The sequence below is a fragment of the Anopheles maculipalpis genome, chromosome 2RL (genome assembly GCF_943734695.1).
Source record: "Anopheles maculipalpis chromosome 2RL, idAnoMacuDA_375_x, whole genome shotgun sequence".
Lineage (NCBI taxonomy): Eukaryota > Metazoa > Arthropoda > Insecta > Diptera > Culicidae > Anopheles > Anopheles maculipalpis.
Window position 1 is genome coordinate 22,390,166 of NC_064871.1, and position 18,269 is coordinate 22,408,434.

Consider the following 18,269-nt stretch of genomic DNA (forward strand, 5'->3'; position numbering starts at 1 on the left):
GGCTCTATGTGGAGTGTAAATTCGAATATTGCCCCCCCCTAGAGCATTTAATAGTATAACGAAGAGTTTACGATTTTTGCTACCATTGTGAAGCCATGTAACCGGATTTATAACTTACTATTTTCATAATCGTTAAACAATGAACTAAATAACACGTAAATTGCAGAGAAATTGAGGTTCATGCAAGTTGTTCCACAAAAAGATGCGTGATCCCAACGTTTTGCAGCACGCCCTGATCAGACCTGAACTGAGCGAGTTTTGTCGATTTTTCACGGGCTAAAGGGGCTCCAAAAACTTCCGGAAAAAAAAACTAAAAAAAAACACTATTGTTTGAAAAAAACTTGTCCCCCTAAGCCCCCTAATACGCATCCCACGGTATGCTGCCCGCCTTGATCAAACCAAAAATAAGCGAGAGTTATCGTCTATAATCCGCAGACCAACAATTTTCCATAATATATATGGGTGGGAGGTGAAGGAATGGAGGTGAAGAGTGCCACAAACAAATGCGGGATCTAAAGACGCATCCAACGATATGATGCACAACTTGATCGGACCAAAATCGAGCGACTTATCGCCGATTTTCCACAGGAATGTTTTCTTTTTTTTCGGAATAACTCGGCAGGTGGAGAAGGGATCGGGTTGAGGTGTTCTACAAAAAGGTGTGCGGCTCAAATACGTATCTAACGGTGTGGCGGACGCAAGGATCGGAACAGGAATGACCGAGTTATCGCCGATTTTCCACGGGAATGTTTTGTTTTTTCCGGTATAACTTAGAGGGTGGAGGAGGGATCGGGTTGAGATGTTCTACAAAAAGGTGTGTGGCTCAAAGATGCGTCTAACGGTATGCCTGACGCCAGGTTCGAACTATGTATGGCCGAGTTATCGCCGATTTTCCATGGGAATGTTTTGGTTTTTCCGGAATAACTTGGAGGGGAGAGAAGGGATCGGGTTGAGGTGTTCTACAAAAAGGTGTGCGGCTCATAGACGCAATCAACGATATGCTTTTCAAAGCGATCGATCCAGGGATGACCGAGCTATCGCCGATTTTCCACGGGAATGCTGGTGGTAGAATTTCCCGGGAGTTTGTGGAAAATCCCCCTTAATCCCATTCGATATTTAAAATCACGTTGTGAAGGGCTTTCTAAACGATTTTTAAAGAAAGAAACAAAAATGTGTGCTGCTCAAATACGCATCTAACGGTATGCCGGACGCCAGGATCGAAACAGGAATGACCAAGATATCGTCGATTTTCCATGGGAATGTTTTGGTTTTTCTGGAATAACTCGGCAGGTGTAGAAGGGATCGGGTTGAGATGTTCTACAAAAAGGTGCGCGGGTCAAATACGCATCCAACGGTGTGCCGGACGCAAGGATCGAACTATGTATGGCCGAGTTATCGCCGATTTTCCACGGGAATGTTTTGGTTTTTCCGGAATAACTCGGTAGGTGGAGGAGGGATCGGGTTGAGATGTTCTACAAAAAGGTGTGCGGCTCAAATACGCATCTAACGGTGTGGCGGACGCAAGGATCGGAACAGGAATGACCGAGTTATCGCCGATTTTCCATGGGAATGTTTTGTTTTTTCCGGTATAACTTAGAGGGTGGAGGAGGGATCGGGTTGAGATGTTCTACAAAAAGGTGTGCGGCTCAAATACGTATCTAACGGTGTGGCGGACGCAAGGATCGGAACAGGAATGACCGAGTTATCGCCGATTTTCCATGGGAATGTTTTGTTTTTTTCCGGTATAACTTAGAGGGTGGAGGAGGGATCGGGTTGGGGTGTTCTACAAAAAGGTGTGTGGCTCAAAGACGCATCTAACGGTATTCCTGACGCCAGGTTCGAACTATGTATGGCCGAGTTATCGCCGATTTTCCATGGGAATGTTTTGGTTTTTCCGGAATAACTTGGAGGGGAGAGAAGGAATCGGGTTGAGGTGTTCTACAAAAAGGTGTGCGGCTCATAGACGCAATCAACGATATGCTTTTCAAAGCGATCGATCCAGGGATGACCGAGCTATCGCCGATTTTCCACGGGAATGCTGGTGGTAGAATTTCCCGGGAGTTTGTGGAAAATCCCCCTTAATCCCATTCGATATTTAAAATCACGTTGTGGAGGGCTTTCTAAACGATTTTTAAAGAAAGAAACAAAAATGAGAATGAAAATCTTCAAACTTAAAATGGCACGGAAAATATTTGTCATCGCGGAAAGAAAAATATTTTTGGCTACTTTTTAAAATTTCCATTTGCTACCTCCTCGGATTCATGCTCTACTGTTGCTTCTGGTCGAATTTTGCCGCATCAAAATTTGTTCGGTTTTGGCCGAAAATCTGCCATCAGGAGCGACTCGTAGTAACAGGAGTAGAATATTTGTAGAATATCTTTTGTAGAATATCTCAACCCGATCCCTCCTCCACCTACCGAGTTATTCCGGAAAAACCAAAACATTCCCGTGGAAAATCGGCGATAACTCGGCCATACATAGTTCGATCCTTGCGTCCGGCACACTGTTGGATGCGTATTTGAGCCGCGCACCTTTTTGTAGAACATCTCAACCCGATCCCTCCTCCACCCTCTAAGTTATACCGGAAAAAACAAAACATTTCCGTGAAAAATCGGCGATAACTCGGTCATTCCTGTTCCGATCCTTGCGTCCGCCACACCGTTAGATGCGTATTTGAGCCGCACACCTTTTTGTAGAACATCTCAACCCGATCCCTCCTCCACCTACCGAGTTATTCCGGAAAAACCAAAACATTCCCATGGAAAATCGGCGATATCTCGGTCATTCCAGGTCCGATCGGGACGTTCCGCTTATCGTCGGTTGCATCTTCGGACCGCGCATATGTTTGTGTGACATCCCATCCCGATTCCTCCACTCCCGCACGGTTATTCCACAAAAAAGGGGTTTGCTGCGAAAAATCGCCAATCACTAGTTCATTTTTGGTCCGATCAAGGCGGGCAGCATACCGTTGGATGTGTCTTTGGGCTGCACATATTTTTTTCGAACATAATTTCGATAACATGGCAGGGGGTGGAGGGATCGGAATGGCGTACTGGACAAAAAGATGCGCGGTCCAAAGGCGCATCTAACCGTACCGTGGAACGCCCCAATCGGACCGAACATGAGCGAGTTACTGCCGGTTTTTCACGGGAATGCTGCTAGCAAAGTTTTCCGGGAGTTTTTGGGATCCCCTTAGCCCGTGGAAAATTAGCGATAACTTGCTTATTTTGTGTCTTACAGGAGCGGGCAGGAATACCGTTGGATGCCGCTTTAGGTTGCGCATCTTTTTGCGGAACGCCCCACTGTGATTTCGAAACGCCGCCGGGAAGGAGTGCGGTGAAGCTTCCAAAAACAAAATGAACCCCTGTAACATAGATCTTCATCTTGCCCAAGGTCTCATACGAAGCTCTGGTGGGAAAGCAGGAGGGTTGATCATTTTAAAGAGGTTCTCTATCCGGCGTGGTTCCCCTGAACGTCAAGACTACCTTCTTCGCCCATAAGTTAATCCGTCACTGACTATAACACTACAGTTATATTTGTTATCAATCGGTATACGAATTTCCATACCATCATCCAACACTAGTGATAGAAAAAGGAAAAAAAATCAATCCATTCATCCGTAAAGGCACAGAGAATGTTAAAATACTTTAGCTCATTTGTGACATTTTTTCTACTTTCTGACCCATGTTTTATGCTTATTTCACATGTGACGCCTGAAAGCTGATTAAAATCACAAGTTCCCATTACGGGGGCCAATTATTTTTGCAACCGTTGTTAATTATTGTACCATGCTGCATTATAATGCGGATCACTTTTCCCCACATACACACACCCACTAATAAGGGAGGAAAAATTCCATCCGCAAAATGAACGTCCCTTTTCGCCTTTGCCTGACCAGGACGGATACAACAAACGCGTGAATTGATCAAACCTCAGCAAGTCTGCCGCTGACAGTCAAGTGTTCGGATGGGAAACCGTTAGCCGTGGCTACTTGTACCAAAAATATATCCCCCTTCAACAGTCCAGTGTGGCTGTGCGACTGGCATTGCTCCCCCTTTCAAACTGCCCCCATCACGGACCAAACGACGCACAACCTGCGTACAAAATATGCGTACCGAGCCTCAAACATTAATGTATGCATGTGATTATTTTTCATTGTCCTGCTTATTATGCTCACACACTCAAGCTCCCCTTGAGAAGCTCCACTTGCCCTCATTTGCACCGTTCTTGTCTGGTGGTTCTGCACAAACTGACTCAACAGTCGGCTGCAACTCACATTGCCCACTTTCAAAAACACGTTAACCGCACTTTATTAATAAATAATTGCACAGTCACATTTACACCACACACACACACACACATGCAAACAGTTTCCCCATTGCCAGTGCCAGTGGTCATGGGTTCGTGCTTTCTCGTGAAAAGCCACACACGCACCAGTGAGCAACGCCAGTAAAATACATCTTTTTATCGGGCACGGTTTACCTCTCTATTTATTGCACATATCTGCTGGCGTACTTAAGCTCCCCAGTTTGGGAAGCGGCAAGCTTTCACGCGTGGTCACATGATTGGTAGGTTGAGGTGGGGAAAATGGGAAGAGGGAGCGCAGGGGAGAGGAAACCTTGAACTGGCCATAAATCCTATGTCCGTTACATAAATCAATTAAAGTCATGTTAGCTTGCAGCAGGATTGTGCGTTAGCCTTTTCTTGTGCTGCTGTGGGCTGGCCCCATTGGCGGTGAAATGCAATTGATCCTGTTTAGCATGGCGGAGAAAAAAGGGGCCGAAGGTAGTTTAGAAGGTTCATGGTCAAAGCGACAGTTTAGAATGTTCCTTCGCGTGCAAATGTTGCGTTCGAGTACGTTTAATGGACAGCGGCTTTTTCACTGCAGTGTCGATGTGGTTTGCTTTGAATAGTGGTAAGCTGTTGCAGGAAAACGAGGGCTTGCATCTAACCGTGCTGATTGGAGCGTTTCAAACGATAACACCATTGAAAAGATAGCTTTTGAAAACAGTTGTGGAAATACACTCCGAAAGGGGAAAAAACTCTCTATTGATGCATTAGTTCTACAGAAATTGTAGCAAGTTAGGATAACCCATCATTGTGTGACACTTACTGATGAGTTTTAGATGTTTCCTTAAAAATTTAAAACAATTTCAAAGCCACTAAGATAATGTTACAGTTTCCTATATATTTTTTAAAACTATTTCTACAAATTTGACGCACATTTTTTTAATTTTCTTCCAGTTGAATTACTATTTTTATTGGCTTTTTGCTAATCTTCTTCTTCTTCTCTAAGGTCACGCAGTCAGTCAGTCTTCACTACGGGGAGGACGGTACTCATGGGATTTGGGCCCCGGTCCTGGCGTTTGAAGACTGGCGCCGCTATCGCCTGCACCACCGGGCCGCTTGTACTACTGTGCTCGAAAAATAAAGTGATTCCTTTTTTTTTCTTAAATATTTTTCTTTTTTAAGCCAAATGAAGGTCATCACCTTCGAAGTAATCCCCTTCCGATTCAATGCACCTCTTCCACCTCTTCTCCCACTCCTCGAAGCAGGTGGAAAACGCGGATGCTTCGATGTCCTTTAGTTCCGCCGTCGCTGCGGCTTCCATCTCCTCGATAATGTCAAAACGGTGTCCTCGAAGTGGCCGTTTTAGCTTGTTGAACAGCCAGAAGTTGGATGATGCCAAATTTGGCAAATACGGTGGTTTCGCAACAATATGGGTGCCAGTTGTTGTGAAAAACTCTCTCAAAATGATGGCCGTATGGGATAGCGCATTATCGTGGTGCTAAAACCAGCTGTTATTTTTCCACAAATCCGGCCGCTTACGCCGGATGAAGGTCCATAACCAGCGCATTCCGCTTAGATAATACTCTTTGTTCACCGTTTGCCCCTTCGGAATAAATTCCTTGTGGACAAACCCACTTGATTGAACCTGATTTTCGATCGGCTTTGGCGCGACTTCTTGGGCCTCGGCTCGTTCGGGGAATGGTACTCGCTGGACTGGTCCGTTGTTCCCGGGTCGTTTGCGTAAATCCACGTTTCGTCGCCAGTTATAATCAATTTCAGCTTTCCAGCGTAGTCTGCCAGCATTGTTTTTCAGACTTCGACGCGATTCCGCGGTTCGACCAGGGTCAGGCATTTCGGCACCAGGCGAGACTTCACCCGCTTCAAACCATCCACCCGCTAAGTACCTGCTTGACGGTGGCTCTGACCATGATAGAGAAAGATTTCGCTGACGGTGACGATTTCCATGTGGTACAGAGACAACAACGTAAGCAGATAAATACGAAGGTGCATTATATAGTGAAATCATGTCTATTACGGACTCCTCAAACTCTACCAGAATCCAGAAGACTCCAACAACACACAAAATGCACAATATATCGCACACTGATATAACTGGTAGTCCTCTAAGAGTACGGGTCCGGGGTAATGCTGAAGGACTATCTTTGGTGGTGTGTGCGAGCAGGACGGTAGTCAAAGCCGGAAGAATACGATGGTTGGGGCACTCATACAACACCAGAAAGGTGTTCGTAAGCGAAGCCCGTTTGACACGAGGCGTAGAGGAGCACAGCAAGCTCCAGTACTGGAGCTGAAGGGGAACTGCAGCCTTGGACCGAGTTTTCTGGAAACAGATCACCAGCCTGGCCATGTCAACACGACGTGCTCAACCCTGAACAAGCTAAATAGAATAAGAAGAAGATTGTTTTAGTTCTACTTCTCCGACTTGATTCGATGAACAATATCCTACCTCACAGGTTAAATGGCCGTCTCATTTAATAATGAATACAAGCGATAATACTCATCCAAGCCTTGTATTTTCTCTCCATAAGTCCATACCAAATTGTGCTTTCTTTCCCAAGACTTAAATTATTTAACTTCAGTATTCACAACAATTAAAATTTTGACATCAAACATTGTACCGTACGACAGGTTGCGACTTTTTAATAAAACTTAAGGTTTTAATTTAACTATCCGTTCAACCTACTCCGTAATGGATTCAACCAACTGGTATACACTAAGAAGTATTCTTCTGTTTTATGCAAAATTTATCATTGCCAACCCTCAAGCCCTTAGTCGGTGAGGTTTTCTACGCTGCTCCGTAAGTCCACCGTAGCAAACGTTCCTGGATTCCTCCTCCTTTTCAAAACTCTTGTACTAAGCACTTCCCAGGATGGTGTTTGAGACACACACACACACACACACACACACACACACACACACTAAATGTACCAATTCATTATACCGGAAGCTGTTGTTCCATTAGCAAAATTGGTCAAACACAAGGGAAAATACTTTCCTGCTAGTCGACCGTTGCCGGTCATCCTTCGTCATTCGGTGCTAACTTCCGGCACAAACACTAACAAACACACACTTGGCCCTCCAAAACAATAAGTCGCACTCACCGGCAAGCACTTTCGCATAGACGAACCATTGCACAGACGACATGACGGGACATCTGTGTTTGTATCGGTGCGTCTATGTACGGCACAAGATTAACGGTTAGGCCCGGCAAAGGAAATGAAGATAATCAACCGAACGGTTCTCGGTTCTGTGGACCGAAACGTTCCACCAAATCGTCGGAAAGGGGTTTTGTGTAGTGTAGAAATGCGAACGAATAAATAGCTCCAACTTACGCCTTAAAAGACGCAAGTCCCCGGGATAGAAGACAAAACAACAACAATTCCCGCCCAATTTGCCTCTTGGCAATGGTGGTGTGTCCCGGGATTGTGGCAGGCAAAAGTGACAACAGTTTCCAGCTCGTGCACCGATGGCTGATGGGAAAAATAATTAAACCGAATCGCGAAAAAGAAGGACGAAAAAGGCCATTGCCTAACGGTCGAATTGTCGCGTTTCGGTGAAAAGTGTAACAAATGCGAACCAGCGCGAACGGTTACAATTTAAGTTGTAAAATAAGCCATGAAGAAAAAAAGGTAAAACAAGGCACGTGATTCCTCTTACTGATTTTGTAAAAATTGTTCAAATCCAGAGAAGGGAAAGACATAATTTGTACTATTTTTTTAAGGTCTACGAATGCTCTACGAAGGGTCGCCAAACCCGCGATGGAGACGCCTGGTGTTTCGCGGATTTGGTGACGCGGTAAGAAATTTATGTTTCAATTTATTGCGTAACACGATTAGTGACTTTTGCACCACGCTTCGGGTACGGAGCGCCCTGTTCTGAACCGTGGCTGATGTAAAACGGAACCAAAACAGCAACAAAGACAGCAAAAAAGTAAAGCAGGAATTTGTTTCATTCCTACCCGAAGAGGTTTAAGAGGTTCTATCACGTCCATGGCTGGTATGTTGCCAGCGAAATGCCAAACCGAACGGGGCAACCGTGCAGCGGAGATTATCAGATTACACGACAAACGACGATTGCGTCGAGTGACAAATCAATCCGTGGGCTGACCCCGGCAGCCATTCATCCCGGGCAAGCGTTAAGCTTGGTGGATTTCACGGTGCTTTTGGGTGCTTCACCGCACGTCACCACAATAGTAACACGGCCAGCAGTCACGGTGAAGGGGGAAGGAGAGGGGAAGAGAGTAGGTGGTAATGTGAGCGAGTTTCCCGCACCGGTCGATTGACTGCTTTCTACGTTTCGGCTTAATTTTCTCCCTGGCTGGCGGGACGGCTTCGTGAGCTTTTGCACAAGGTGTACAGTTCGCAAACGAGCCCGAGAGATGGTATTAAGTTTATTATGTTGATGGTCGATAAGGATAAGCCGTAGAGAAGTACATCAAACGGAACGAAGCATTTCAGGCTGCGGCTGATTATCGTAGCTAGCTGGGGCAGAGAAATTTAAACGTTGATGATTGAAAAGCTAAGCGCGCTATTTGAGTGATATCGATTTCTGGGGTGATGTGATTTTGGGACGATTGTTGTTGAAAGTCCGAGGTGAAGCGACCGAGAGTGATTGATGTAGCTTTTGCTTCATTATTCATTGTTTTGTTTTATCTGATTTAGATTAGTATGTTACATAAATTTTATTCTTTGACTCAGTACTATTTTTTACATAACTTTAATTTGAATTTATTTTAAGCATTTACTGCTTTACGGTGAATTGATGAGTTCATTTCAGAAAGCACTAGCCGAAAACAATCCTTCCTGATGCGTACAAAAACAAAACAAAAATGATGCATGAAATGTAAATCCACCCCAGCCAATTTTGGAGGATGCTCAAACAATTTTCCAATTAATTGCTCAAACGATCGGACAAAGCATTAATAATTCACAGCAGAACAATTCCATCTGCGTGTTGACCTCAGCTTCGATTCGGGCCGATTTTTTATTTTTTGTTCTCGAAGCTTCAAGCTTGTTGCGATGAGTAATAAAACACCGCCACAATCACACACATACAAAAAATAAGGCGAACGGGGCGAACAACTTTATTTCGACAATCATTTGGTTTGTATGCGCTGAAAACTGATGGAAAAGTTCCACTTCGTTCTTTCGCTGAGTGAATTTTCACTTTTCACACTATCTGCTTTGTGCAACTATCTTGCTCGCAATCGTTTCATCCGTATGCTGAACGGTATTTTCAATTACTTTTAATTAATTTATCACGCTCACTCTGTTCATCTTTAAAAGCATCAACCCATTCAATACAAAATACAAGTCTTTAAGCGGTTAAAATAAATCAATCGCTTTGATAAACAAAAGAGCGGTACAATTATCTTTAAAGCTCAATCGGTTTGACGTCGGGGAACGATAAATCAAATGTCAGCGCAACGAAAATGGATCTGATACAAACAACCCTTCCACAATATGCTTCAAGTGTTACTGCTTCGCCCACGCTAGCTTCTCTCGCCAGCGAGTTTGGTAAAAGTTTTATTGCGTAAACAGCGATGGAGCTAAATATCGTCCCCTTATCGTCTACGCAATCGGTAACCTTTGCCATCAAGACTATCCGTTTGTCGTCGATAAATGTTCTACACCTCTTTCTGTTCTTTGTTGTTGAAAGAAGACACCGATGAGCACGATGAGTACGAGTGGCCAATTCGTTAAATATTTACCACCGTGCCACGAAATGTAGCAAAGTTTCGTCTCGGAGAGTTTTGTGTTCGAATGTTGTTTGCTAACCCCGCAAGGCATGACAATTTCTTTTATATTCTTCTATTCTGTGTCCGTGTTCCCGTACTGCTTTTCGGGTGTCTTCAGATACAGGTGGAACGTCCTACCGATGATTGAAATCGCGGAAGCAGTCGGCGGGACAATCGGGGAAATAATCGATTCTTACGATGAAGAGTAAAAGCTTGCCCCGTTGACATAACAATGCGCCGGCAGTCAGTGAGCGCTCCTGATGGAAGAGGAAGAAAAACGAGCGAAACCTTAAAACAACCACTAAAACATATTTCATTTCCATTGTTAATCCACCGAACAATACTTGAAAGCATGTCCTGCGTCGTGTCCCCTTTAGTGTACGGGGCTCTCCTTATCGTCCGTTTGCTACTAGTGGAAATACGGAGTAATTGTTTTACGATTTGATGATGATTAATTGTAGATCATTTCCGTTCGCAAAACAGGCAAGGGTCCTTTGCGCGTTGACCGTGTACGGTTTGCTTTTTCTTTCGTAGAAACATCGTCGAAGTTTCACTCTATCCACTGGTGGCTGGTTTTGCTTCGTTCTTTAACCTTCTGCTTCGCCAACCATTTCCATCCGAGCTGGCTTGATCCGGGGTTTGGCTGGAAAACCTTTCGCACGTGGAAGACGAAAGTTTCGTCCCAAAATTTCGACGCACGCGAAAAACGGAGAAGGGAAACCCTGGATTTGAAAACAGCAGCAGCAAATCCGAACATCATCCAAAAACTCGGTCCGGTAAAAGTTAAGCGATAGCCACCCGAAAGAAAAAGGGTGGCGTTCGGAATGGTTTACTAAACTTGCCCGAAATGAAACGGTCCGCCAAATTTCTCAAAAAAAAAAAACACACCCCGGACAACACGGCCCGGTAATGCGAACGGGATATGCTGCGAATGTCCTTAAAAGATGACCTTGTCACATGGCCGGCGCATTTGGAAAATTTCCATCAAAAACTTTTTTACGTTCCCTTTTTCGCCGTCAATCTGCATCCGGGTGTTTGGGGACGAGGTGGCGTATGGTTTAGTACTGTGCGAGATCGGTCGTCGTTGGTGTCGTCTTTCGCGTCCAGCATCCGTATCGGGGCATGACTTTTTGCTGCAGGAAATTCCCATCAAGTCGTAGCGAACAAGTTTATTGTTCCACCGTTGGAAAGGAGAACCGACACGAGCGGACTTGTAACAGTGGGCGGAAAGGTGCAATACACAGTGGCAACAACAACAGCAACGTCAGCGAAACAACCTCCGGTACACCATAAATTAAAACTAATTGTTTCACGCTGGTTTTGCACACCGGTGGTTGCTTGTCGAGAAGAAGTTAAGCTCACCGGGAACGCCAGGTTCATTCGGGAAGGATGCAGCGACGGGTTAGCTGACGGTGTTGTGCCACATTTACACGGTTTAATAACTCTTTTACATTTAATGCTACAATAGAAACATGAAGGGTAAGCTTTTAGTTTATTTTTTTGCAACTAGGTTGGTATCCCTCTTGGTGTGTAAAATAGAGAAGAAAATTTAATAAATACAAGAGCAAAAACTGCTTTTTTAAGACTGAATTATTAGCTCTTTGAAGAATTTATTCCTATCATCTAGCGTACGCAATTGACTCTAATTATAGCTGATACAAAGTTAATTTTGTTGGAAAAGATTAAAATGTTGGAAAGGAAGGATGAAATTTATTTTACAATTCCTTTCTTTTTTTCGTTTCTTTTCCTTTTACAACATTACAATAAACAATTTGTTGAGGTCGAGCTGATCATGTAGTAAGTTACAAGTAAGTTAAGTTACAGCCCTCACTACAGCGAACGGTCTGGAAGGAATTCGATTCAGGGTCCTGTCAATTATATTTGTGCCACTCGATTTCTCTCAGTCATACAGCGGTAATATTGTTCTGTTTCAGGCTGTTGTTAGATTGTTTGATTTTGCACTTTGAATTTTGGTTATTTGTTTGAATATGTTACATCTATCCTACAACTCAACAAGGGATTTTCGCATGCATCTATTGTACATTCATTGGAAACAAGTTAGAAGAGCACTGACTGATTTCTAATTTCGCTTCAACGTTGTAGTCAACCCCTCGGGTCACGAACTCAAACAGAATTAAACAACCAATTATTCCTAACATGAATAAAATTGAATTGAGTAGTTTATTGTTAAAATTACAATAAAATTGCATTTCAATTTAAAGAATTATAGTGTTAAAATACCAGCGAAGTTAACATAAAACTGTTTTGATTTGCTTCCTTCTATTACCGTCCAATCGTACAGTTTCCAAACATATGCATACAAAAAAACATCTTATCACTACTTTCAATCCAAAACACCACATAATTAGTTAAAACGTCCTAAACACGAAAGGAAATGAATAAATAAAAAAAAAGTAATTACCAAACTAAACTAAAATTCGATGATGTTATTCAAAGTTTTCAAAAGAGCTGAAGACTTTTACTTCTTTCGTTAGAGGGTCATTTGAGTTTTAAAATTAAGCGTTTTAAAGCTCTAAAGTTTGTAATGAAAATGCCCTAGCTCTTAGCATTCTACTAGGCACACTCGAGATAAGGTGCCCTTTCATGGTTCTGAGGAAGGAAATTGATGATGTAATTTGATGTAATTTAGTTGTAATAAATTCGGCCAGGCCATTCTATTTACATAATAAAAAATAGGAGATTAGCCTGTAGTTTAATCTATTCAATGATCGACGGGGCGTTAATATTATTATGCACTGTGTGACCTAACGTTGATCTGATTTTATGCTGTTCATTAAACATTTTTTTTGCTACTGTCCTCAAGGTGCAGCTAAATTCTAAAATCGGCCGTTCTAACGTACGATACAAATACCTATCAGCTAGAAAACTTGTAGAATATGACAGCTCAGAGCAGCTCAGAATCGGAAATAATTTTAGATCTCTTTGTGCCTCTTTACAATCCTATTTTCTACAGAAATGGTGTACGATTACTTTTAATTTTCAACATGAAATCCGTTTTGAAAGGCATCAGTTTCCTTTAACCTCCTACATTACATACATTAAGGAATGCGTTGAAGTTCATTTCGAAAAGTTTAATAAAATACTAGGAAAGTCAGTGAAACCATACAAAGACCGTTAGACAGAAGACATTCTTGCCTTCGACGTTAGAGAAGCAAAAGAGCGAGAAAAAGAAATTATAATTCAACAATTTTTATTGTAAGGCTGCTTTCATCGAGTCGTCTTGTACAAATCAAGTAAAATACATAGCCTTTTTTAGTCTGACTCTTTTTATCAGTTCATTATCGAAAAGTCATATAACGATGGATGACGGAACTTAGACCTGATAAGCATAAGTTAAAAATTACCAGTTTAGTTTTCCAAGTAAAAATTAATTACCAGTTACCAATTACACAGTATCATCAAAGAGTTAAAAAATCAAAATCATATTCCTCAACAAGTATCTTTCGTTCGTCATTTGCAAAATAAATTATCACAGCGTTGATCCAGTGGCAGCACGCGGCAAACAGTAATCCCACCTCACCAGTCCGTTCCATGCAATGGGTTTGTTTTAATAAGAAAACGAGTTAAATTTGATTAAAAACTTTCAGCAGCTTCCGCTTTTTCCGGCTGCCATCACCACGACTGTGTAGCGGCATTGTGCAGTGTAATCTTTGTTTAAAATATTCCAACACTTTGGACACAGCCCCGGGAGAGTGGACAGGTGCCAGCCAACCAGCTGCCCCGTATTACTTCGTCTGTCTGATCGTCTGTAAGAAAGAGCAGCTGTGAAGCGTTGTGCTTTTTTCTACGTTCTTTGTTTGCCCTTCTTGTATCATTTTATATCTCTTCGAGTTCGGTTTACTTCGGTTCGCACAACCGCTCTACAGGGATCTACAGTCTCCAATCAAACTGGTAACTGCACCGGAAGATACGGCCACCATACAACGTACAACAGACACACTGACACACCAACACACCGAAAGGTAAGTTACGGTTGATGAGCTATGGTAAAAATAAATTGTCTGTAAAATGAATGAAGCCGGTGTGCAAGTTTTCATTTCTCCCTCCGTTACGTGGTTTCACGCCCAAACCACAAAGCACCGTCTCGAGCGAGAGTCAATTCCCGCCACTGGGTGCAAATACCTTTGCCGGTGGAGATGATTTATAGCCATTTCTGCGCTTCATCGCCATCGGACGGACGGACGACGACGAGGGCGACGGTTTTGCAAATGCGAAGCACGAGAGATTCATCCTTCAGTGCTGTGCTGAATGATGCCGGCTGTCCTGTGCATTTGATAGTTAAATTGATAGAAAAGTTCGAAGGCACACACATACAAATACAACACGAGCACACAGTCAACACGGGACGATCCGTATTGATCTTTGCTGCACAACAACAGCATCATCGACCATGTTCAGCAATTCATTGCACATCTATTCAATGGACGCAGGACAAAACGGGGAAGATTGAGAGAATTTATCGCTGGCTAATCGTTTTGCTCTTCATGCTTTCTTCTGATCGAAATAGCGATATTACATGGAAAGTGTGAGAAACAATGTCAAAGGCACCATTAATGGGTGTTTCGGTTGGATTTGTGGTTTGTTGGCTGGCTTTGTTTTTAATGAGAAAGGAAACAAATACAATGATACTAGTTAGCTCAAAGCTTCCAGATAGTGAAGGAGATTTTAGAGAATACACAGTATAGGCGAAACTGAGTATACGAGAAAACCCACCTGAACATGGACATGGACAGGTGGGTCCTGAACATGGAGACATCTTAATTTGATCACTGGGTATAACCTGGACTCTGTTGAAGGCAATGAACCTCTTCACAACCTACAGAGCATTCCTGATCGAGCTTTTGATCACCGTAAAGGCATTTTCCTTTACCGTACTCATCCAGTTTGATCTATCTACTCCTCGGCACAATATTCGTCAATATCAGACTGCATGAGAGATCTTCAATAAATTCTAGAAATTCTGTGAGTCTTTTCAGATTTGTTTTCTAACCGTCCAAAAACTCTAACGGTCGAAGATTTTATACAGTTTCGAGCATTTATTCGAAAATAAAAATTAAAACAGATTATACGGCAATGGACCGTCATCTTGAAGTAAAATTTAAAAAAGTTAAAGAAGCATATAATTTGCCAAATTTATAAACTCAAACAATAATTAAATGAAAAAATTGTTCAACATATTCAACAAGATTATAAACAACATTTAAAACTTATCACTCATGGTTCACAAGAGAGAACGAGCGAGCTTACTGCTAAATTGCAGGCTTTTAACGCACTTGTCTGGATAACCCCAAACTGCAACAACACCACAACCCATTTCCTATCTACCCCCAAAAGAGATTTAAACGGACATTAAGAAACAGCATATAAAATAACAAACCGGTCCAACTACAAACTACGGCCCAGCAAAGAAATAACCGATAAAACTTACTACCGCTCACCCTCAGCTCAGAGAGGATGGCTAAAAGTGGCAAGCGTTCTGGGAAAAAATTATTAGCCCCATAAATGGCATGATAAACGGTGCCGCCCAACGGTCGCACAAAACACTACCCGGTCCATCGCACGATCTTCGGCTTACGGCCCTGAGCGTGAGCATAGCATGTGAACATAGGCGCCAACAAATCGAAACCATTCACCGCATGTGCCTGGCCACAACGGCATGTCTCATTCACACGTGTGCAACCATCACGGTTTCCTTGTTGCTTGATTTGGTGCACGGAGCCATCGTAGCCAAAGCAGGAAGCACGGGATAAGTTACAGCGATTCCAGAGAAACACCCGTTGCTGCCCATCACACATCGCGCCCCAGGTCCAGTGAGGCGTGGTGTAACAATGCCAGATCAAACCTAACACCGAGTGCCTAGTGGTCACTGTAACCTACCGCCATACCCACACACACACAGCCCGATCTCACCGGACTCACCTAATGGTGAAATAAACATGGGGATTTTATTGTCAAAGTAACATGGCCTTGCTTTGGACAATCGCACTTAGATTCCCAACTTCCCATCCCCGGGGGACTGTGAGGACACGGAAAAAAGGCGACGGGATCATGCGAATAAAAAATGGAAAATGCTTTTTTTCTGGAGTGGGCAAGCCTTTTCTGCAGCTGTCTCGTCTAAGAGCACATCTAAAAACGAAAGGTGGAACACAGAATTCGCCGATTCAAAGGATTGTTTTGTTTTCCTCGAAAAAGGACTTTACCATTACTTTCATATGGGTTTCAAAAAAAAAAAAAACAAAAAAAACCAGAGCATAACAAAATGTCACCGTGGATCAGACCAGCAATCTAAAATCTTGACCATCAATTGCCGCTCGGTGGGTGGAAGAAAATGGAAGGGTTAAAAGACTATTTTAACCCTATTTTAACTATTTTAACTATTTTTTTTTTTTTTTTTTTTTTAAAAGATGCTATCAAGAAGACAATCGTCTAATGGTAGCTAGGTTAAAAAATAGGCGAGAAATTTAGAACAAAATGTTTATCATCCGTCAAAGACAGAAGGGGTGGAGATAGGCGCAAGACTGCTGGAAGGTGCTTAAGGATTTAATTTTCCTGCTTCCGGTAGGTAGGACAGTTTTCGCTCTAAATATATAATTATGTTACACGCGTAGTCAACGTTGACTCTCATACGTTCATTCGCTTCGATCAACGGAAACAAATTCTTCACTACGGAAGTTGGATGTCTCAACAAGTATCATCCGTACGTCAGAATCCAGCCCCAATGGAACGATCGCGTTAGTCATCGGCCAACGGACAATCTTCTCCCCTACGGAAACAGATGCATTCCTGAGAGTTCGATTCTCCTCGCGATCGCGTTAGTCATCGGCCAACGGACAATCTTCTCCCCCACGGAAACAGATGCATTCCTGAGAGTCCGATTCTCCTTCAACAGTTCAACGGAAGCCAACTCCCCTCTGCAGATTGGCGATCGTCCAGCAGCCCGTTCCCCACGATAAGAATGCCTGATTATAATTTGTCCCTTCGCGATAGTTATAAAAGAACAGGGAACATAGAGCTCAGGGCCTCATTTTCATTTCTAGTTTTGTCATAGTTAGGAAGTGGGACCGCGTGGTGCCATTTGTAATCAATAAAAATTATTTTTTTATTGTGAACTTGTGACCAACCACATAATTGGCGCAGCCGTCCGGAGTGAATCAAGTGAATTAGTTGTGTAAAAAGTGGTTTAGTTTGAGACCAATAATCTCAAAACATAGTGATCCCGCAAAAGTGATACACGGTATCAAGTGCATCTGCAAGCATAAAAGACGATTTCGTCGCTGAGGATTTGAGGATCCCCCACATAACTATCCGCCTGGAGTACCAGCATCGTTGATTCACGAACCCGGCACACGACTACAAAATCGTAAGTATTTTCAATTCTCTTTTATTTAAAAAGTGAAATTGTGATTACTTACGTCCCTTTGGAAATCCGCTTTTAACGATTTCTGAGGTAGAGAAAGAACACACTTCTAGAAAGGTGTTGTTTCTATTCGAAGGGAGTACTACAAGATAGGGCCCTCGAAAACAAATCGCGAGTGAAAGTGTTGTTTAAGTGAAAGTGTATACGCATTGAAACTTAATCATTTTTCGCTAACGTCCTTGTGAGGCACTACATGAAAAAATATCATGATAAAAAATATCTCCCCAAGCGTGAAGATAACAAATCTCGCGAAGAATACAGGAAAACAGAAGGGTACAAAGGCACTACGGTACACTACGGCACTAGGGTACAAAGGCACTACGAGATAGACCGCGCAAGTAGGAAAGGCAACATACTACAAGATAGGTGTTTCTTTCGAACAATTTCGCACTACGAGATAGACGAAATCGTTCAATCGTAGGGAGTACTACAAGATAGGGCCCACGGTTAAAACATAAACTGAAAAGAATACTGAACTTTGATGAAGAGTTCCAAAAAGAATAACGCCTTAAATAAAGTTAGAGAACTGCTTAAAGGCACAGGCAAAGATTCAGATTCAGAAGACAGTTCAAGTTCAGAGCATTCAGAAGAGTACTCACACGTACCGCTCAGAACCGGACTACCACTTGTTGATTCACTGCACTTAGAAGAAAGTGAAATGGAAATCGACGGACTAAAAGCACAAGTTGCAAATTTGCAACAAATGGTGGAAACTTTACAGTTTCAGCAACACTCTTCAAATTTAGGACAAAATGTTAGCAATACATTTGACGTCCTTTGTAAAAT

At 42.8% G+C, this 18,269-nt stretch overlaps 3 protein-coding genes across 4 annotated transcripts in view; 1 reads left to right on the plus strand and 2 right to left on the minus strand.

The window, feature by feature from the left end:
- LOC126557604 (protein arginine N-methyltransferase 1) overlaps positions 1 to 18,269 on the minus strand; it is a 724,795-nt gene that overhangs the window by 456,383 nt on the left and 250,143 nt on the right. The window lies entirely within an intron of this gene.
- Positions 1 to 18,269, minus strand: part of LOC126558592 (60S acidic ribosomal protein P0) — a 321,090-nt gene that overhangs the window by 295,484 nt on the left and 7,337 nt on the right. The window contains exon 1 of one of the 2 annotated variants that reach the window (XM_050214631.1): positions 18,160 to 18,170. The exons of the other annotated variant lie outside the window; for it this stretch is intronic. The gene's annotated coding sequence lies outside the window, so the exon portion shown is untranslated. Of the gene's footprint in view, positions 1 to 18,159; positions 18,171 to 18,269 lie in introns of those variants that run through there. 2 annotated transcript variants of the gene reach the window in all.
- LOC126558034 (cellular tumor antigen p53-like) overlaps positions 1 to 18,269 on the plus strand; it is a 444,866-nt gene that overhangs the window by 131,032 nt on the left and 295,565 nt on the right. The window lies entirely within an intron of this gene.